The sequence below is a fragment of the Ovis canadensis genome, chromosome 6 (genome assembly GCF_042477335.2).
Source record: "Ovis canadensis isolate MfBH-ARS-UI-01 breed Bighorn chromosome 6, ARS-UI_OviCan_v2, whole genome shotgun sequence".
Lineage (NCBI taxonomy): Eukaryota > Metazoa > Chordata > Mammalia > Artiodactyla > Bovidae > Ovis > Ovis canadensis.
The window spans coordinates 44351874-44376184 of record NC_091250.1 but is presented as its reverse complement, the minus strand read 5'-3'; the positions used below and the strand labels follow the sequence as shown (position 1 = coordinate 44376184).

Genomic DNA, 24311 nt, shown 5'->3' with positions numbered 1-24311 from the left:
AATGGAGTAGTCCTCATAGTCAACAAAAGAGTCTGAAATGCAGTACTTGGATACAATCTCAAAAAGGACAGAATGATCTCTGTTTGTTTCCAAGGCAGGCCATTAATATTGCAACGACCTAAATCTATGCCCTGAGCAGTAATGCTGAAGAAGCTGAAGTTGAATGGGTCTATGAAGACCTATAAGACCTTCTAGAACTAACACCCAAAAAAGATTTCCTTTTCATTACAGGGGGCTGGAATGCAAAGATAGGATAAGAAATACCTTGAGTAAAGGGAAATTGGCCTTTGGAGTACAGAATGAAGCAGGGCAAAGGGTAATAGAGTTTTCCCAAGAGGATGCACTGATCATAGCAAACACCCTCTTCCAACAACACAAGAGAAGAACCTACACATGGACATCACCAGATGGCCAACACCAAAATCAGATTGATTATATTCTTTGCAGCCAAAGATGGAGAAGCTCTATATAGGTGCAAAAAAAGAGACCAGGTGCTGACTGTGGCTCAGATTATCATCTCCTTATTGCTAAATTCAGACTTACATTGAAAAAAGTAGGGAAAAGCACCAGACCATTCAGGTATGACCTAAATCAAATCCCTTATGATTATACAGTGGAAGTGAGAAATAGATTCAAAGGATTAGGTCTGCTAGACAGAGTGCCTGAAAACCTGTGGATGAAGGTTTTAACATTGTACAGAGGCAAGGATCAAGACCATCCCCAAGAAAAAGAAATGCAAAAAGGCAAAATGGTTGTCTGAGGAGGCCTTATAAAATAGCTGAGAAAAGAAGAGATGCAAAAAGCAAAGGAGAAAAGGAAAAATATACCCATTTGAATGCAGAGTTCCAAAGAATAGCAAGAAGAGATAAGAAAGCCTTTGTCAGTGATCAATGCAAGGAAATAGAGGAAAACAACAGAATGAGACAGAGTAGAGATCTCTTCAAGAAAATTAGAGATATCAAAGGAACATTTCATGCAAAGATGGGTTCAACAAAGGAGAGATGGTATGGACCTAACAGAAGCAGAAGATATTAAGAGGTGGCAAGAATACACAGAAGAACTGTACAAAAAAGATCTTCATGACCCAGATAATTATGATGCTGTGATCACTCACCTAGAGCCAGACATCCTGGAATGTGAAGTCAAGGGTGCCTTAGGAAGCATCACTATGAGCAAAGCTATTGGAGGTGATGGAATTCCAGCTGAGCTATTTCAAATCTTAAAAGTTGATGCTGTGAAAGTGCTGCACTCAATATGCCAGCAAATTTGAAAAACTCAGCAGTGGCCATAGGACTGGAGAAGGTCAGTTTTCATTCCAATCCCAAAGAAAGACAATGCCAAAGAATGCTCAAGTGGCCATACAATTGCACGCATTTCACAAACTAGTAAAGTAAAGCTTAAAATTCTCCAAGCTAGGCTTCAACAGTACATGAACTGTGAACTTACAGATGTTCAAGCTGGATTTAGAAAAGGCAGAGGAACCAGAGATCAAATTGCCAACATCCTCTGGATCATCAAAAAAGCAAGAGAGTTCCAGAAAAACATCTATTTCTGCTTTATTGACTATGCCAAAGCCTTTGACTGTGTGGATCACAATAAACTGGAAAATTCTGAAAGAGATGGGAATACCAGCCTTCCTTACCTGCCTCTTGAGAAATCTTTATGCAGGTCAGAAAGCAACAGTGAGAACTGGACATGGAATAACAGACTGATTCCAAATTGGGAAAGGAGTATATCAAGGTTTTATATCGTCACCCTGCTTATTTAACTTATATGCAGAGCACATCATGTTAAATGCTGGGCTGGATGAAGCACAAGCTGGAATCAAGTTTGACAGGAGAAAGATCAATAACCTCAGATATGCAGATGACAGCACCCTTATGGCAGAAAGCAAAGAAGAACTAAAGAGCCTCTTGTTGAAAGTGAAAGAGGAGAATGAAAAAGTTGTCTTAAGACTCTATATTCAGAAAACTGAGATCATGGCATCTGGACCCTTCACTTCATGGCAAATAGATGGGAAAACAGTGAAACAGTGATAGGCTTTATTATTTTGAGGCTCCAAAATCACTGCAGATGGTGAATGCAGCCATGAAATTAAAAGAAGCTTGCTTCTTGGAAGAAAAGTTATGACCAACTTACATAACATATTAAAAAGCAGAGACATTACTTTGCCAGCAATGGTCAGTCTAGTCAAAGCCATGGTTTTTCCAGTAGTCATGCATGGATGTGAGAAATGGACTATAAAGAAATCTGAGCTCCAAAGAATTGATGCTTCTGAAGTGTGGTGTTGGAGAAGACTATTGAGAGTCTCTTCGACTACAAGGAGATCCAACTAGTCCATCCTTAAAGAAATCAGTCTTGAATATTCATTGGAAGGACTGATGCTGAAGCTGAAACTCTAGTACTTTGGCCACCTGATGTGAAGAACAGAGTCATTGGAAAAGACCTTGACTGGGAAAGATTCAAGGTGGGAGGAGAAGGGGACAACAGAGGATGAGATGGCTGGATGGCATCAAAGACTCAATGGATGTGCATTTGAGTAAACTCCGGGGGTGGATGATAGACAGGGAGGGCTGTTGTGCTGCAGTCCATGGGGTCTCAAAGCATCAGATACGACTGAGTGACTGAACTGAACTGAACTTCAAGTCATTTGAACGTTTCTCCCATGGCCACCATGGCCTGAAACCATATACGTAAGGAATTACTAGGAAATGCAGAGTCAGATTAATGAAGGTGTAACAATGTAGGGCCACCACAAAACTCACCATTTATCTGCTGGTGCAGATACAAATCACAAGAAAACTCATCTTGTCTCTTCAGAGAATTGTTCAAACACCAAATGGCAAATTTATTTGGCAACATCTTAATTTTAATCTCAATGAATCACTGTCTCTTTGCACAAATCAGGTCTATGGGAAATATATATCCAACACTCTTGGTAGGACTTCCCAACCAAAATACCTTCTTCTCCTTTACTTCTGCCTTCAGACTAGGTTCACTGATCCTGCTTCAGAGAATAGATGTCAAACTGAAAGACCTCACTGAAGCCTTTCTCTTAGATTTGAGGGGAAGGGCAGGAATTCCTTTTCCTGAGGGTGGGTGGGGTAGTTTAAGGCCAGATCAGCTATCTCTAGAGAAATTCCCATTCTCCAAATCCCCATTCCTAAATACCCCCAGTGAGGGTGAGAGTTTTGGGAATCATGTAGCTATCTTGTAATACCTCCCAAGTAAATTCACATCTTGTTCTACCACTGAGGTTTATTGTGTTTATTCTTTGTGACACTTCAATGACAGCATCCAATTTAACTCTGGTTTAAAGAAAAAAAAAAACATACTTAAAAGTTTTATACTTCTTTATGCATTTAGCCAATGCCTAAAATTCTTATTTAAGTTTAGAATCAGTATGGCATAATGGCTAATGGACAACCTTTATTTTCCTGTAGGTATATGGAGAATATTAACCACGGTTTATGTTTCAGTCTTACAAGAACGATATTAATGTTAATTATTTAAATATTAACTATCAGTCTTCTTAGGACACAAAAATGTTGCACATATCTTACTTACTATTTCATTTGTATTTTTAAAGACAATTTAATAGCAGCTCTGAATTCTGCATCCTCTTCTACTGGTAGCATAATCCTATAATTTTTCAATAAAACTAATAGCAAAGCCAACTCTAGCTTGAGAATCATAAAAAAAGCCTGCTGCCTCTTCAATATTGATGATCTGATAATTAAAATGAGACCTGCTACTAAACACAATCATTTCTGATCCTGTGGAGAGAGCTGTACGTTTGAACTCTTCACACCATATTTTTATATACATAGAATTGATAAGCAAAAATGGGTTGGGAAGATTCACAATCAGGGGTGATCTCACGCAAAGTTAGAATACATGAGGTGGTGTGGTGAGGATGGACCTAAATAGGCAGAATATGAAAACCACAGAAACTGAAAAAGGTACTGGGAGGCACTTTCTCATTACTTTAATCTGTTAATAAAGAATATAAAATAATAATACAAGAGAATATTTTAAAATTACAGACAATAAAAATAACCAGTTTATGTAAACTTGAAGGAGAAGTCTGAAGACTTAAATAGCAATTTAGCAATTCCTTTTTGATAGGACAAAAATGCTGCAGTGAGTAGAAAAGAAAAGCCAAGTGTTTCTCTTTTGAAAATATTTGAGATTTATTTCTCAATTTTGGAAACTCCTTAGATAATTTTAAAGCAATTTAGTTATATGGCATGTAATACAGTGAAAGAATAAATTAATTGTGATAGTACCAAAGATTTCCATAAAATTTATCTTAATAAATTTGTCTAAACAAAATAAATAAAATTGCTATACTGCTACTGCTGCTGCTAAGTCATTTCAGTCATGTCTGACTCTGTGCAACCCCAAAGATGGCAGCCCACCAGGCTCCCCCGTCCCTGGGATTCTCCAGGCAAGAACACTGGAGTGGGTTGCCATTTCCTTCTCCAATGCATGAAAGTGAAAAGTGAAAGTGAAGTCACTCAGTCATGTCCGACTCTTCACGACCCCATGGACTGCAGCCTACCAGGGTCCTCTGACCATACAATTTTCCAGGTAAGACTACTGGAGTGGGTTGCCATTGCCTTTTCCACTAAAATTGCTATGCAAATTTATCTAAATACAAAGTAATATTATTTATTATATACAGATAAGTGGTAAAGAATGGGGCTAGAGGAATCAACCTTCCTGACTTCAGACTATACTACAAAGCTATAGTCATTAAGACTGTGTGGTTTTGATACAAAAACGCAAATATATACTAATGGAACAAGACAGAAAATTCAAAGATAATCCCATGTACCTATGGACACCTTGTCTTGACAGATAAGGCAGGAATATACAGTGGAGAAAAGAGAGCCTCTTCAATAAGTAGTACTGGGAAAACTGGACAGCTACATGTAAAAGAACAAAACTTGAACACTTTCTAAACACTATACACAAAAGAATCTCAAAATGGATTAAAGGTTTAAACTTGAGGCCAGAAACTATAAAACTCTTAGAGGGAAGGGAAAAAAAAAAAAACATAGGCAGTACACACTTTAAATATATAACAGCAAGATCATCTTTGACTTACCTCCTAGAGTAATGGAAATAAATGGGAATTAGTTAAATGTAAAAGCTTTTGCACAGTAAAGGATACTATAAACAGGATTAAAAGGCAACCCTCAGAATGGGAAGAAATAATTGCAAATGAAGTGATGGACAAAGAATTAATCTCCAAAATAGACAAGCCATTCATGAAGCTCAATACCAGAAAAACGAACAATCAATAAATGAAGTATCACCTCACACTGGTCAGAATGGCTATCATTAAACAAACAATAAATGCTGGAGAGAATGTGAAGGAACGAGAACCCTCTTGCACTACTGGTGGGAATATAAACTGATAAAGCCACGATGGAGAACAGTACAGCAAATCCTTAAAAAATAGGATAGGACTACCACATGAGCCAACAATCCCACTCCTGGGCATACAATATGAGAAAACCAAAACTGAAAGAGACACATGTACCCCAATGTTCTTGACAGCACCTTTTACAATAGCTAGGGCACAGAAGTCAAGTAGCCCTTAGGAAGCATTACAATGAACAAAGCTAGTGGAGGTGATGGAATTCTAGTTGAGCTATATTGTATCCTAAAAGATGATACTCTTAAAGTGTTGTACTCAATATACCAGCAAATTTGGAAAACTCAGCAGTGGCCATAGAAGTGGAAAAGGTCAGTTTGCATTCCAATTGCAAAGAATGGCAATGCCAAGAATGTCCAAACCACTGCACAATTGCACTCATTGCACATGCTAGCAAGGTAGTGCTCAAAAATCTTCAAGATAGGCTTCAACAGTACATGAAGAGAGAACTTCCAGATATACAAGCTGGATTTAGAAAAAGCAGAGGAACCCGAGATCAAATTGCCAGTATCTGATGGATCATAGAAAAAGCAAGAGAATAAAAAAAAAATGTGCTTCACTGACTACATTAAAGTCTTTGTGTGGGTCACAACAAACTGTGGAAAATTTAAAGAGATAGAAATAGCAGACCACCTTACCTGTCTCCTATAAAACCTGTATGCAGGTCAAGAAGCAACAGTTAGAACCAAACATGGAACAATAAACTGGTTCAAAATTGTGAAAGGAGTACCTCAAGGCTATATATTATCATCCTGCTTATTTAACTTAAATGCAAAGTGCTGCTGCTGCTGCTAAGTTTCTTCAGTCATGTCTGACTCTGTGCGACCCCACAGACGGCAGCCCACCAGGCTCCCCCGTCCCTGGGATTCTCCAGGCAAGAACACTGAGTGGGTTACCATTTCCTTCTCCAATACATGAAAGGGAAAAGTGAAAGTGAAGTCGCTTAGTAGTGTCCGACTCTTAGAGACCCCATGGACTGCAGCCCACCAGGCTCCTCCATCCATTGGATTCTCCAGACAAGCGTACTGGAGTGGTACATCCCAGTAAATGCCAGGTTGGATGAATCACAAACTGGAATCAAGATTGCTGGGAGAAATACCAATAAGCAGAGCTATGCAGATGATACCATTCTAATGGCAGGAAGTGAAGAGGAACCAGAGAGCCTACTGATGAAGATGAAAGAGGAGAGTGAAAAAAACTGGCTTAAAACTCAACATTCAAAAAAGTAAAATCATGGCACCCAGCCCCATCACTTCATGGCAAATAGATGTAAAACAATGGAAACAGTGACATACTTTATTTTCTTGGGCTCCACAATTACTGGTGACTGTAGCCTTCTTCTTGGAAGGAAAGCTATGACAAGCCTAGAAAGTGTATTAAAAAGCAGAGACATCACTTTGCTGACAAACATCTGTATAGCCAAAGGTATGGTTTTTCCAGTAGTTATTTATGGATGTGTGAGTTGGAGTTGGGCCGTAGAAAAGGCTGAGCACCAAAGAATCGATGCTTTCAAATTGTGGTGTTGTAGAAGACTCTTAAGAGTCCCTTGGACAATAAGGAGATCAAACCAGTCAATCCTAAAGGATATCAGTCTTGAATATTCATTGGAAGTACTGATGCTGAAGCTGAAGTTCCAATACTTTGGCCACCTGATGTGAAAAACGGAATCACTGGAAACACCTTGTTTCTGGGAAAGATGAAAGGCAGGAGGAGAAGTGGCCAGCAGAGGAAGAGATGGTTGGATGGCCTCATCAACTCAATGAACATGAGTTTGATCAAACTCCAGAAAGAGTGAAGGAAGGCACACCAAGGAAGCCTGGTGTGCTGCAGTCCATGGGGGTCACAAAGAGTTGGACACAACTGAGGGACTGAACAACAACAACAACAGCAGCAACAGCTGTATAATTTTGTGAATATTTTAGGAAATGTGAATAAAAATCCCAGTTATTATCTGACTATTTACTTTTCATGCAGGCTACATTAACCAATTTTCAAGATTACCTTGAATCATTCTCTGCCTACCTATACCTTTATATACATCACTTACACATAATTTGGTCTATATGACCAATACGATTTAGTAGAAGTAATAGTATGCATCTTCCTAGATTAGAATATGAAGGCACTGTGTCTTCCAGCCTGGTCACTCTCTTGTGTCAGTGTGTCTGTGAAAGTCCGTCATGCAGTTCATGGTATGAAGAGTCCAAGAGGTAAGAAGCTAAAGCCTCCTCTCAATAGCCAGGTGAATGAGCTGAGATGAGGTCAAACCTTTAGAGAAAAGCATCATGGGCTCACAGCCTGATTGTGACCTCATGGGAAAATGTGAACTAGAACTATGTCACTAAGCTTCTGCCAGAATCCTGACCCTCAGAAACCATGTGTGAGAGTTAACTGGTTGCTTCAAGCTGCTAGTATTTGAGGCAATTTGTTACATAGCAACAGATATTATGCACAGGCCAACTTATAAACATATATATATATATATTTACATATTTTATTAAATATATAAATATGTATAATATGCAGATATGTGGAATATATAAATGCAATTACATATTTTATTAAGTATATAAAATGTGTATATATACACATATAAAATGTATAAATATATTTGCATGTTTTATTATACTATTCAGTATATTTTATATATTATTAAATATATATTAATACCTTTATACATGTCCTTTAGAAAAAGAGTTTAAGAGATGAAGAGAAATTTCACAAAGGAGATAAAAATGAGGTAAGAAAACATTATTGTGGGAGAGTCATGTTTTCTTTGAACTTAAAAACAGAAAAAAAGTTGTAATGCAGAATTTCTTAACAAAAATAGTAGAATGATGATGAATATATTAAGGACCATTCTCCATGAAAACCCTAGAGCATTATATGCATTTTCTGCCAAGTGATCTAGTGCACTAAATAAATATAACATCACAACCAATCTTAAACATCTAAACCCCTTGAGAAGCAAAATCACCATTAGATGAAATTTTAATGCAATTTTTGTGGTTCTTACTTTGAGAGCTTTAGAACAGTGCTGAACAGAGTGTTGAGAGTGAAGTTGAAATAACTCCTAATCCTAAGATTATGGATCTCATAGTTTTGTCTTGAAACATTCCTTAAAATTCAGATCTAGCCAGAAATAAGATTATGAAATAAGTATTACTGAAATTTCAGAGTACAGAATACAAAAAGCATTTTAAGTCAATGGAAAGATTATGTTTGCTCAGAGAAAAAGAATAAATTAATGATAATATTATGTGTCTTGTAACATTCATATAAAACATCTGAGTGTGACTTCATAAGCAAGTATGCCTTAATTACTATCCAATTGAAGCAGCCTACAAAAATTTAGGGGAGAGGGATATTCAGACTACCCTTAAATCAAAGGTGCTCCTAACAGAGCAATTTTTTTTTTTTTGTCTTCCAGTATGTATTTACAAAGGCTATGCTTTCCACACCTTTCAATGTTACCAATAATCATCTATGAATTGATTTTTCTTCAGAAATAATCATACAACTTTTAGAACCAAGGTTAAGGGCTTCCCTGGTGGCTCAGCTGGTAAAGAATCTGCCTGCAGTGTGGGAGACCTGGGCTTGATCCCTGGGTTGGGAAGATCCTCTGGAGAAGGGAACAGCTACCCACTCCAGTATTTTGGCCCAGAGAATTCCATGGACTGTATAGTCCATGGGATCGCAAAGAGTTGGATACAACTGAGTGACTTTCACTATCACTTTAAGGGTATGAAAGCAAAAATGACAAATAATATAATAGTTAAATAATTTTGTAATTATTGCATAACAATTATAATGTTTTATCCTCATAACTTTATATCCTTATTTCATAGGTGCATAAATAGCAATAGAGTAGTTAAGTAACTTGTCCAAGATCACACAGACATATTTAATGTTAATGTCCAGTCATGCTTTTTTTTTTTTCATTCTAATGTCATTCAATAGCATTCTAGTGGCTTTCCCATGTATTCTGGCACCTCTGAGATGTCTCATAACCTTTTGAAGACTAACAGACAGATCTGTTGGCCTTAGCACATGTCATCTCTGACTTTCTCTGATATTCACAATCAGTAATAGATCACTGCTAATCTTTGTAAAGGAAAAAAGAAAAAAAAAAGAAAAAAAGAAAAGAAAAGTTCCTTATTTCTGCTATTTTGTTGTCTTGGAGGAAGAAAGAAATAACAAAACCAAAATTAGTTAGGGACTTCCCTGGCTGTCCTCAACACAGAGAGCCAGGGTTGGTTCCCTAGTTAGGGAACTGGATCCTGCATGCTGCAACTAAGTCCCAGAGCAGTCAAAAAAAAAAAAATATATATGTATACACATATATGTACATATATATACATATATATACATATATTGAACCCGGGTCTCTCGCATTGTAGACAGACGCTTTACCATCTGAGCCACCAGGGAAGTCAAGAAAAGCAAATAAGATCCAAATCCCAAACTTCATCAGACTTTACAACCAAAATGATTGAAAATTTACCTAAACATTTCAGAACAAATTTGATTAAACTGGCCTTTTCAGTGAAATTCTCTCAACATATAATGGGATAGGAAAAAAAAATGAATACTGATCCTCATTGATCAAAAGCCAATATATTGCTAGAGCCATAAACAGCCTCATTTTACACGTGAAGACAGTGAGGCCTAGAAAATCTGTGTGTAACCCAAGTTCATATCATTGGGATCAGAGAGTAAATCTCTTTTTTCCTATTACAAAATATTTCCTATTCATTTTATAATTTTTATAAATGTTTTTATTCAAGGTTCATATTCAGTGGTGCTTTGTCCAATATATTGTTACAAGTTCCTATCCTCACCATTTTCTTTCTTCCATAAAGTGATGAATACATAGCTAAAAATTATATATTTAAAAGAACATTTCAGATTATATTAGGTTTTAGTAAAAGTATTAGGTACTTCTAGTTGAACTAGTAAGAAGTACTAATGTACTTCTAAGCACACATAAATGTGTATAGTTACATATTATTATACTATAGAGTTACATATTGCCTAAAAACTAATGGAATTTCTATATCATTGACTCAATCTGATTTTGTCAGAAAAAAAATGAGTACATATGCATGTTCTTACACAGGTATATTCATACACATGCAGGCGCATGCACAAAATCTGTAGAGTTAATGTCAGAGATTCATGAGTTTCCTCAAAGTCTATCCAGGAACCTTGGACCTCATTTTATTGCATTTTTTTTATTGTAAATTTTTATTTTTATTTTTACTTTATTTTACTTTACAATACTGTATTGGTTTTGCCATATATTGACATGAATCCACCACGGGTGTACATGAGTTCCCAAACATGAACCCCCCTCCCACCTCCCACCCCATATCATCTCTCTGGATCATCCCTGTGCACCAGCCTCAAGCATCCTGTATCCTGCATCGAACATAGACTGGCAATTCTTTTCTTACATGATAGTATAAATGTTTCAATGCCATTCTCCCAAATCATCCCACCCTCTCCCTCTCCCTCAGAGTCCAAAAGTCCACTCTACACATCTGTGTCTCTTTTGCTGTCTCACATACAGGGTCATCATTACCATCTTTCTAAGTTCCATATATATGTGTTAGTATACTGTATTGGTGTTTTACTTTCTGCCTTACTTTACTCTGTATAATTGGCTCCAGTTTCATCCATCTCAATAGAACTGATTCAAATGTATTCTTTTTAATGGCTGAGTAATACTCCATTGTGTATATGCACCACAGCTTTCTTATCCATTCATCTGCTGATGGACATCTAGGTTGTTTCCATGTCCTGGCTATTATAAACAGTGCTGCAATGAATATTGGGGTACATGTGTCTTTTTCAATTCTGGTTTCCTCGGTGTGTATGCCCAGGAGTGGGATTGCTGGGTCATAAGGAAGTTCTTTTTTTTTTTTTTTTTTGCAAAAAGGCAGGAAGGGAGTTTATTTCTAGCGCGCTAGGGTCCGAGTCTCATCCGACACAGCAGAATCCGACAGGGACCCCGAACAAAGGGATATGGCGGTTTATATACAGTCAGTTCCTTGTCTCAGTTACAGGAGTAGCTGGCATTACATGATTGGCTAGACAGGATGAATGCATGTCCTGTCTCTTTCTGGTTGGTGTGTATGGGAAGTCTTCCTAATTTGGTCAAGGAATGCTGTTTTTTTTTCTTCCCAGCTAACAGGAAACATGACTCCGGTCACTGGTGCTATGCACCTCACTGAGCCGTCCGGCCTGCCTGACATTCCCCCCTGTTCTTAGATCATACAGAGGAATCTTCCTCTGGTTCCTGAGACACAGTCTGATATTGTTGCCGAAGCACGAACAGCTGTACTGTATTTATGCGTTCCTTTACAAAGGCTACAAGTCTATTGATAATGCATGGGCCAAAGGTAAGCATTAATAAAAGTACTAATAGGGGTCCCAGATTAGGGTGGTCAATAAAGGGGACTGTTGAAACCAAGACTCAAACCACCCTTGTTGAGCCTCACGTTCTCTTTTACATTGGGCTAATCCTTCTCTCACTTTGGCCATAGATTCCCTGACTATTCCAGTGTGATCCGCATAAAAACAGCACTCTTCTGCTAGGGCTGCACAAAGTCCTCCTGGTTGCAGAAAAAGCAGATCTAAACCTCTCCTGTTTTGCAGGACCACTTCAGATAAGTGAAGTTAAAGATGATTCTAAATGACTAATAGATTGTTCTGTACGGGTAATGTCTTCATCTATGGCCACTCTTAAAGAGTTAAATCCTTGACTTTGCATGGACAGAGCTGCTATTCCAGTTGCGGCCCGGCTATTCCCAGACTGAACATAGTTGCTATGGTTATGGCAGTAATGGGCTCTCTCTTAACTTTATAAGCTCTTTCTTGTTGATTAAGAGTCAATTTGTGGGCCCAGTAATCATATACAGCTTCTTCTGGTCGATACAGTATCTTTGGTATCACAGCCACCATAACACAGAATTCTTTTTTAGGGTCAAAGATTAAGCATGGAGTCAGCCCCGTGTGTGAACAGACCCACCATCCTCCCATCCGTGGTATTAGCCACCTGGCTATGGGCTAGGGAAGTTCTATTTGCAATTTTTTAAGGGATCTCCACACTATTCTCCATAGTGGCTGTACTAGTTTGCATTCCCACCAATAGTGCAAGAGGGTTCCCTTTTCTCCACACCCTCTCCAGCATTTATTGCTTGCAGACTTTTGGATCTCAACCATTCTGACTGGTGTACTAGAGCTAATCAATGAATATAGTAAAGTTTCAGGATATAAAATCAACACACAGAAATCCCTTGCATTCCTATACACTAATAATGAGAAAGTAGAAAAAGAAATTAAGGAAACAATTCCATTCACCATTGCAACAAAAAGAATAAAATACTTAGGAATATATCTACCTAAAGAAACTAAAGACCTATATATAGAAAACTATAAAACACTGATGAAAGAAATCAAAGAGGACACTAATAGATGGAGAAATATGTTCATGGATCAGAAGAATCAATATAGTGAAAATGAGTATACTACCCAAAGCAATCTACAGATTCAATGCAATCCCTATCAAGCTACCAGTGGTATTTTTCACAGAACTAGAACAAATAATTTCAAGATTTGTATGGAAATACAAAAAACCTCGAATAGCCAAAGCAATCTTGAGAAAGAAGAATGGAACTGGAGGAATCAACTTGCCTGACTTCAGGCTCTACTACAAAGCCACAATCATCAAGACAGTATGGTACTGGCACAAAGACAGAAATATAGATCAATGGAACAAAATAGAAAGCCCAGAGATAAATCCACACACATACGGACACCTTATCTTCAACAAAGAAGGCAAGAATATACAATGAATTAAAGACAATCTCTTTAACAAGTGGTGCTGAGAAAACTGGTCAACCACTTGTAAAAGAATGAAACTAGATCACTTTCTAACATCACACACAAAAATAAACTCAAAATGGATTAAAGATCTAAATGTAAGATCAGAAACTATAAAACTCCTAGAGGAGAACATAGGCAAAACACTCTCCGACATAAATCACAGCAGGATCCTCTATGATCCACCTCCCAGAATTCTGGAAATAAAAGCAAAAATAAACAAATGGGATCTAATTAAAATTAAAAGCTTCTGTACAACAAAAGAAAATATAAGCAAGGTGAAAAGACAGCCTTCTGAATGGGAGAAAATAATAGCAAATGAAGTAACAGACAAACAACTAATCTCAAAAATATACAAGCAACTTATGCAGCTCAATTCCAGAAAAATAAACAATCCAATCAAAAAATGGGCTAAAGAACTAAATAGGCATTTCTCTAAAGAAGACATACAGATGGCTAACAAACATATGAAAAGATGCTCAACATCACTCATTATTAGAGAAATGTAAATCAAGACCACAATGAGGTACCACTTCACACCAGTCAGAATGGCTGCGACCCAAAAGTCTGGACCTCATTTTAGATCACTGTTGAAATATACTTATTTTTTACTGCTTATAATGACTATTTTCCTCCACGATAATGTAAATTCTTGAAAGTTGATAGAGATAGTATTATTTTTAGTTATTATTGACTTGAGATATATTAATATGTCTTTTGTTACCCAAACAGTATTGACTGGAAATGTTATTAATAGGTTTTTTGAGAGTAATACAACTAACATCACCATGAAAAGATAGAACTTAAAACTGAACAAGGGTTCATTATTAAACTTATGATTGTTGTTATTATTCACATTTTGCTCTATAAGGTTTTTGTTCCAACCTTGTGTATATTATAAACACAAAATTTCAAAAATCATTTAATTATTTTATTGTCAACCATCAACACTGAAATTTGCTGTTATCTGGGGGAAGTTACTTAACCTTTCTGAGCCTCTGTTACTCATTTGTAAGTAGTTATGACCTATTTTGTTCTGGTATCTAAGGAATAAATGAGATGGAGCATGCCAAGTGTTTAGAACTGGGTAGCACATGGTAATCTCTCCATAACTATTTGATACATGATAATCACTTGATTTCCCACTAAATAGATTTTAATCTGTGAATTATGATGGAATGCTTTTCATTTAATTGTTCTTATTCTTTCTTTTACACTCCTTTATGTTTTCAATGAACTTTCTTACATAAATTTAATTATATACACACACACACACAAACAGACATTGTCAACATCATCATCATTTTTTCCCTTAAGAAACAAATAGCAAATTGGAATGAAGAATTTGGAATGAAGAATTTTTCAGTAAATCTTTTGCAGTTATTTTCTCTGATTGTTTGAACAACATATATACTAGTGTCTCAGAAGATGACAGTTCTTTAGACTATAGCTCTGATTCAGATGATGTGAATATCAGACCAACAAAAAGACAAAAAAAAACTTAAGATTGGTTCTGAAAGGGAAAGAGAAAGTGAAACTCATGGTGCTGGAGAATGCTCCTGTACTTCAATACAAGAGCTGACTGAAGACAACATCTCATGGAAATCAGAAGATTTTACAGGTTTATCAGATGTAACTACTGAGTGTAATAACCAGCAAAGTGTTAGTGAGAGAAAAGAATTAATTTGGGGCCAGCCAAAATAAAAATCAGTGGCCACAGATATTAGTTTCTACAAAAGTCTCCTGGTCAATAATAAGTTCAGTTTATTTGTTGGTCTGATTGATTCATGCTGCAAAGGAAAGAAGCAAACTACTTGTTTTGAGGAAATTTAGGAATTTATTGGGAACTGTATTTATCCAGATCATCCCTATTTCCCATTTTCATCAATGATTGACATTCAACTAGATTCATTATGATAGAAAGAAAGAAAACTTTGAGTTTAGGAGATTACCACCTTTTGTAATTATATTCTAGATAGTTAATAAACTGGGCCTTGAATTTGAGAGTTTTCACAACATTCATGTAAGAGGTAAATAAAAGTCTTTAGAGGAAAAAAACTTACAAAAAATCACTTGTTGTGGATTTTTAAAAAATAATGAGCAAAGCAAAATCCTCCTGGCTTGAGAATGCTTATGCCAATTTTACCTGAAAGCAAGTATTTTACTTTTGTAACAGAAATCTTCAGGAACAAGGTCTATAATGGAACTGCTGAGAAATCTGTAACTATGGATTTGCTACTGGGTTCCACAACAATGCCTTACACGTTTCTTTGTGAAAAAAATTGAAAGCAGCAGTAATAAAGCATAGATTTATAATATTGAAATTCTCTCTTTCTCTCCCTCCAGCACCCTCTCTGTTTTTTTTAACCTCCAGGGAGAAAACCAATTAGAGAAAGACAATCTAGATAAATAGACTGGGAAACAGCCTGGCTCTCTCTATGCTTCATTACCCTTCCTCTTTCTCCGCTCACATTTTCCACAAATGGCTTGATTATGTTTACCTGACATCCTCATACTTCCCTGCTGACTGGCTGTGGGTGCTTTGAAGCCAAAAGAGACAATGTTTTCCACAAACGTTTATACTCCTTTGTAGAGAGGCCAGTCTTTCTGAATATGCAGCTGTAACTTCAATATGCCTGTGACTGTAGTTCCCAGAATTCAAAAACACTTGCTGAAACTATCCTTGCACAACAGACGTGAGTGGAAGCATGATTGCACTAGGGGGGTAAATGTTCCACATTAACTAAGTAAACACAGAATCAGAGGTTGGAAGTCCATGCCCTGAATTATCAGCATGCCCCCTAAAAGGCTGATCAAACACTGAACTCCTTTATATTTCCAGAAGCCAAGGCTTCAGAAATATGGCTGCCATGTTTTGATCCCCTTTACTCTCAAATAAAGCAGGATAATGGCCTCTAACTGTTTCACTGAAAGAAAATGCTTTTTTCCATGATGAATCTCTTTGCAAACACTGTCTGGGATGAGAGTTGCAGGGAAATAACAAGTGGCAGAGCTGATTTTCCTGAGCTCTCTTTATGGATTGAGCCATAAATCTATAACAATGTGAAGGCTTCAGAGATTTTGTAGTTGCCCTCATAAGAAATAGACATCATTCTAATTTCTTACAGTTCAGGTTGTAGAAGTAGGCATTTTCCCCCTAGTCACCAGACTATGAATCTGAGTAACTAATCTACTGATAATTACATGTGATGCTTCAAATTAGAAACCAATATTACATGTGTGAATTAATGGCATTTCATTATGTGTTACTGTCTCCATCATAAACTGTGACTAGATTTAAGCTTTGCAGGTCTGAGTAACTCGGGAGAGTTCTGTTCAGGTGCAGTTTCAATCAAGGGTAGTATGAAATGATGAATGAAGGAACCAAAATACACTGAATATATCTCAGAGGCAAAATCAGCTAGAGTGCCCCAGTGTGTGTGAGTCGAATTTTTCTCATGCTGGAGCATTGCAGGAATGGAAAGTAAATGGAGATTTAAAATCCTGAGTGACTCTCAATCTACACCACAGATTAAACAAGTCATATTTATGAATTTTAAGTTAGACTGGTTACAAACTGACCCAGCTCACTGAGTGGAAAGAACTTGGTCTGAATTTGTGAACCCTAAATCGCTGAAATCCAAGCTTTGTCTAGCAAGTGATAAAACTGAATCAAGAACAGAAGCTGAATTTAATAGAGGCCCCAGTGATTCTCCTCTCTCATTTGCAACCTCCAACTTTACTGGCTTGTTACAGCTGAATAAGCAGCACTTATTTAGTGAATAAAATGCTGCCTTCCCTATCTCCTCACCCCTCTTCTCAAATTATGCAGTTTTCTTCCCAAACTCAGCCTGCTATTTTAAATGAAAAGAAAAGCTGCAGCCCTATCTCTGCATTAGTGGAACATGGAGGACACTAAAGTTCAGCTCAAAATGATGAATCAGTGAAGAAGCCCTCCTTCTCTGCCCTTATTGAGGGCTAGCCCTGGCCTGTTAGCTCAAGGCAAAATTTGCATTTATTTGTAAGTGTGGATAGGGGTTACATATCATTAATTTGCCACTAGTAAGGTTACTCCCCAATATCTGTCTCAGTAAGGACTGGGAAAGCAATTCATTTTTCAGATTTGGAAGATTGCCACTTCTAAATAGATTTTATTATATTCACCTCAAATACACTTACACATGATGAGTCTCAAATATATATTAATACTACATTTACTTTTTATATAAATATTTAGGTGAGGAAATATAAAAGGAATTTTAATGCTTTTTACTATATTCCAAATCCTTGTAGAGGAATTGATGCTTTTGAACTGTGGTGTTGCAGAATACTCTTGAGAGTCCCTTGGACTGCAAGGAGATCCAATCAGTCAATTCTAAAGGAAACCAGTCCTGATTATTCATTGGAAGGACTGATGCTGAAGCTAAAACTCCAATACTTTGGCCACCTAATGCGAAGAACTGACTCACTGGAAAAGGCCCTAACGCTGGGAAGATTGAAGGCAGGAGGAGAAGGCGATAGATGAGGATGAGATGGTTGGATGGCATCACCGACTCAATGGACATGAGTTTAAGTAAGCTCCGGGAGTTGGTGATGGACAGGGGAGCTTGGCATGCTGAAGTCCATGGGGTTGCAAAGTGTCAGACATGATTGTGACTGAACTGAACTGAAATCCTTGTATTTTTTTTTCTCCAGAATTATCTCTCTGCCATCCTAATTTTTTCTCACTCTCTCTAGTTTTCTTATATGTTAACAATATAATAATAGATTTAAATACTGGGGTTTCTATTGAAATATATCATGATTCCAGATACTGCCCTACTACCTGACTACTTCACTGAAATTGATTATAATGTCTCTGATCATGATGTCTTCACTGAAATTGATCATTGATCCTTTGTCTCTTAGCTGTATCTAGATTAGACATTCTTTCAGTTTACTCAGGCTAAAATTTGTAGCCCTGAATTATGTACACTGATGGACTTCTCTTCTCAAAAACAATGTAACTTTTGAGAAAGTCAGTGTACCCTTAATTGCGCCAATGATGCTGCACACTCCATAGTTTGTTAGTCAGGTTTACAACCCCAAAGCAGTATACTCTTTCCTTTTTCTCTATCTTTTAAAAACTGTAATTAGTTTGTTCCAAAGCATTTCTAAAACATATATTTAATCTATAATTTGGGGGACATAATAATCCCTAAGTGCCATACAATCAGTCTCTGAAACTATGGAGACCTCTGTCCTGATTTTATACTCACGGTTTTGAAATCTCTAATTTTCCATGTGATTCTATTCTTTCCAGTAAGAATCACCTTCATCAAGTATCAATTTCTCTTTCAGAGGCCAACATATACTTGTAATTGCATCTCAAATTAAATTTATAGTTAAGGGATTCTCTTGTGACTGTTAATTACTAGGTCCAACAAAATGAGAAAGGAGGAGAATTACATTTGTCTATCCTGTATTCATTATATGCATCCTCTTATTTTAGACTCAGGGCAAAGCTGAAAAGAAAGGAGTATTTTTTTTTCCTTTATACAGGAAAGAAACTGAGACTTCCACATACCAGAGAATGTTTTTAGATCCAAAACTGACAAAACTTCAGGTAAAAACTTCCCTAATCTAAAGAGGGACAGGGAGATAAGGAGAGTGAGATAGCAGGAATGCCATTTGCCACTGCCAGGAAACAAGGATGCTATACTTGAGATTAACTGACAGGGGAACAATGATCTTCTTCTTTCATTAATTCGCACATGTCCTGTATAGTCTCTAAATATATTTATTCAATAGGTGATGCAAACTGCTTGAGATATAAAGGAGTATTACAGAAGAAAACAGAAAAAAACAGTGCCCAAATTAACCCTCAGCCCAGAGTACATACTAATTGTGTCCATGTACTTTTGTTGAAAAATAAATAACATAAATGATAGAGCCAAAATATCAACTTTTAATTCATGGATAGATGTGATTAAAAATCACTGAAATTATGAACTGCATCATCATGGTCAAGCACATCCTGCTGATTGTTTTAATTTGAGCAGATATATTTGTCAATTTGAATTAAAGTGCACATTGCAAGGAGTATGCATGCTTCCTTTCAAGGTCTTGTTAGGACAATATGCCATAACAATATTAAAAAATAAACAACTCATGTACATATTGGGAACGAAATACTTCAAGAAATAATATAAAGACTAAAGAAGTAAAACATAATAGGTTTTTTTTAAGAATATGTACATATATATTTAAAGGATTTGATAGTTCCTTATTAAGCAAAATCAAAGTTTGGCTATAGAATGACATGAAATACCTAAGTTATACTCAGCACAGGTTGCTTACATAAAGACATTTCCATTTTAATATAAACAGCATATCACAGCATAAAAGCACACCCCAATTTGACTCTCTTAAGGTACAAGTTAAACATCTCTCTGTTGAGTGGTATCCTCCCCAGAAATCTGTATATTGAGTTCAGGTGTCGATTCGAAGTTTTCTTGGTTCTCTCTGAAGGTCTCTCCTTCTCTTCAGTATTTCTCACTATTCCCATTTTCCTTCTACTTACATGGAATTGTCATTCTTAAATTTAAATTAATTAACTGGTTAATTTATTTGGCTGCACCGGGTTTTAGATGCACATGTGCAGAATCTTTGATCTTCATTTCCACATGCTGAGTCTTTAGCTGTGGCATGCAAACTCTAGCTGAAGCTTGCGGGATCTAGTTCTCCATCCAGGGATGGAACCTAGGCCCCCTGTATTGGGACTGCAGAGTCTTAGCCACTTGACCACCAAGGAAGTACCTGACATTTTTAAAGTTAACACCTTATTTTCATCACTTGCTCATGTCAGTTCCTTGAAATGTTATTGTCCATAAACTTTGACATATATTTTTATAACAGAAGCAAAAGCTAAAAGATGTAGACACCACACAATTTAACCCATGGGTATTTAAAAAGTATAAAGTAAGAATTCAGTTGCCAACTTACTGGATATTATAAATTATTAAATGTCTATTTTATTTCCATGATCTGAAACTGACTTCTCACCCAAGAAAAGGGATTCATTTCTAAGCATTTATGTCTTTCTTTGGGCTTCCCTGGTGGCTCAGACGGTAAAGTGTCTACCTGCAGTGTGGGAGACCCGGGTTCAATCCCTGGGTTGGGAAGATCCCCTGGAGAAGGGAATGGCAACCCACTCCAGTACTCCTGCCTGGAAAATTCCGTGGACTGAGGAGCCTGGTAGGCTACAGCCCATGGGGTCTCAAAGAGTCGGACATGACTGAAGGACTTCACTTTCACTTTTCACTTTTTGATGGAAACAGAAGAAAAGTTTCCTTTTTAACAACACCATCCCGGGGTCAGGGTTGGGGGGTGGGGGTTGGGGGAAGCTTTCCAAATCAGACTACAAGTCCTCCTTAAATGTCAGTGTGTGGTAAATAAGATACGGTAGCAGTCTTTTAAATTTCACAAAAGCTAGTTAAGATGGTGTATTTTGCCATTTTGCAGATGGTCCGTCTGAGTTAGTTCTGTTATCAGTGTTATTTTCATCTTCTGAATCATGTTCATCATCAGCGGCGAAGACCTCATCGGGAGCCACCGTCACCCGGTCCTTTGCTTCCTGCTGTACCTGAGAGCAAAAGAGCTTCTTCACCAGCTCCCTCATCTGAGCCACACCCGATAAGCCCTGGAAAGGGCCGGTGACGCCCCAGGCCGCCTCACAAGGCACCCCTAGCTGCTGTCGCTGCACTTCCAGTCTGAGGTACTCACCCTGTAACAGCTCCTTAGCGACCGCAAAGCTTCAGGAGCATGCCACAGTCAATAAATTATTTTTAAGTTCAGAGAATAACTTGTCTCTCTTACTGCCTCCTTCCCCAAAATTAAAGGAAATATCACCTGCTGTAATAATCAAATATCTTTAGTCTGACTTTAGATGGCAATACAAATTCCAATCTTTGTAATCACTTCATTCCTACAAGAGTGTGAAATATACGTTTAATTAACGAAGGGTATAATGCAATAGTAGAGAAGGGCCCATGAAACATATGAAAATAATAAAACGCTGAGATTTGAAGATGAAAAAGATAATAGCATCTACCAAACAAGCTTTAGTACTCTCACTTGGAGATAAATTTGTTTTGTAGTAAGATGGATAGGTATGAATATATTTGTTGTGTACTAAGAGCAACCTCTATATATCACTGGACACTGACTCATTTCCTTGTACTCATCCCCAGGCTGTCCTTACCACGTCTGGGACGTTCTAAGGATGTTCCACACAGCCTGTCGATGCTGTGTAGTGATTAGTACAAGTGGCAGAGATACTGGCAAGAGAGGACTCATGAGTCCAGCAGAATTATCATCCTGCTCACGCTCAGTCATGTCTGACTCTTTGCAACCCTATGGACTATAGCATACCAGGCTCCTCCGTCCATGAGATTTTGCAGGCAAGAATACTGGAGTGGACTGCCATTTCCTTCTCCAGGGGAACTTTCCCACCCAGGGATCAAACTCAAGTCTCCTGTGGCTCCTGCATTGGCAGGCAGGTTCTTTACCCCTGAGCCACCAGGGAAGCTCCAGCAGAATCAAGTGCTAGAGTTTATATCCAAGGGTTTCCACTGAAGCATACCCCTCAAAGCAATAGCCTGTTCATTTTGACAATAGAAATAATTTTCAAATGGTTTGCTTCCTATATACATTTTATATTACCCCTTTTAAGAACAATTGTCTTCTGTGCATTTCAATGCATATGTCTCAAGTGAACAGTATGGTCCTGGTGAAACACGTGAGGTAAAGCAACATTTCTGCCATTGATCATTTCATCCATAAGGTGATTTTTGTCTTGAGGTTGAAAACTGTTGTGCAGTGTTTTACCTACTTAGTATCAAATAAATTTAGTAACTGATTTAAGAGAAAATATGATGATGTACATTTATAAAGAAATATTATTTTCTCATAAGCTTTTGTTTGTACCTACCAATTTTATTGAGATATAATTGACCTACAGCATGTATGTTTAAAGTGTACAGCATGATTTGAATCACACACATCATGAAATGATTAAGACACTAAGTTTACTGAACATCTATCATCTCAGATATGAAATAAAAGAAAAATAATTCTTGTTTCAATGAGAACTTGGGATTTACTCTCTTTAAAACTTTCATGTATAACATACAGTAGTGTTAACTATATTTATCATTTTGTACATTGCATTCCTAGGACACAGTTATAACTGTAAGTTTATACTGTCTGGCTACCTTCATCCAATACCCTCTTCCCCACACCTTTTGGTCTTTGGTAACCACAAGTCTGATTTCTTTTTCTATGAGTTTATTTGTTTTTGAATTATAATTGACTTACAACATTATGTTAGTTCCTGGCATACAACACAGTGATTCAACATTTCTGTATATTACAAAGATATCACTACAGTAAGTTACCATCTTTCACCATACAAAGATACTACATTATTATTCGCTTTATTCCTAACGCTGTGTATTCCATCCCCTTAACCGCTTTTTTTAGCTGAAAGTTGATCTCTTAATCTCGCTCGCCTACTTTTCTCTTTTCCTCCCGCGCTTCTCAGGCCACTGTTGACTACCTGTTGGTTCTATCTATGTCTCTGCTTTCTGGTTTGTTTCATTCAGATTCCACATATAAGTGAAATCATACAGTATTTTTCTTTCTGTAACTTATTTCACTTAGCATGATACCCTCTAGGTCTAAGTTGTCAAAAATGGCAAGATTTCATTCTTTTTATGGCTGAGTATTATTCCATTATATATACATATATAGCACATCTTCTTTATCCATTCATATATCATGGACACAAGTGGCTTCCATATTTGGGCTATTGTAAACAATGCTACAATAAACAAAGGGTTGTGTTATCTTTTGTAATCAATGTTTTTATTTTCTTTGGGAAAATATCTAGGAGTGGAATTGCTGGATTATATGGTAGCTCTATTTTTAATTTTTTGAGGACTTGCCATACTGTTATCCACACTGCTCTAACAATTTACATTCCTACTGATAGTGCACAAGGGCTCCCTTTTCTTCAACACTTGCTATTTGTTTCTTAAGGGAAATAATGATGATGATGTTGACAATGTTTGTCTGTGTGTGTGTGTGTATAATTAAATTTATGTAAGAAAGTTCATTGAAAACATAAAGGAGTGTAAAAGAAAGAATAAGAACAATTAAATGAAAAGCATTCCATCATAATTCACAGATTAAAATCTATTTAGTGGGAAATCAAGTGATTATCATGTATCAAATAGTTATGGAGAGATTACCATGTGCTACCCAGTTCTAAACACTTGGCATGCTCCATCTCATTTATTCCTTAGATACCAGAACAAAATAGGTCATAACTACTTACAAATGAGTAACAGAGGCTCAGAGAGATTAAGTAACTTCCCCCAGATAACAGCAAATTTCAGTGTTGACGGTTGACAATAAAATAATTAAATGATTAATAAAGCTAATTGCCCATAATCAGATATGTACTTAATCTTAAATATAATAAGAGGAGTTAACAAGCATCAGATATACAGTACTCCACATGCTTCATCTGGTTTAACTCTGGTAATAACTCTTCAGATTAGAAACTTTAATTATCACTTTACATTTAACAAAAGTGAGGTTTAAAAGGGGTAAATGATTTTCTCAGAATCACTCAAATTGTGCTCAGAGTGAGTGCCTGTATTAAAACCACCCGCTTTAACTCCAGAATTATTTCCCTTATCTACTATTTTAAATTCCCAGTCTAAGAAGCTATGCCATACACAATATACCCAAGCACACACACACACAAACTTAAGATGCTATTTTTCATTACTCCAATGATAGTAATCATACATACAGAAAACAGGAATACAAGTCTCATAGGAAAAAACAAAATCTTTGTGTACTGTAATATCAATAGATTACTTGCCTTCTGCTTATGCCACAGAAAGATTCCAAATTTTACATTGCAATA

General features: G+C 36.9%; 1 pseudogene; it reads right to left on the bottom strand.

The window, feature by feature from the left end:
* Positions 1-20807: 20807 nt before the first annotated feature.
* Positions 20808-21709, bottom strand: LOC138442957 (EKC/KEOPS complex subunit GON7 pseudogene; annotated as a pseudogene).
* Positions 21710-24311: the final 2602 nt, after the last annotated feature.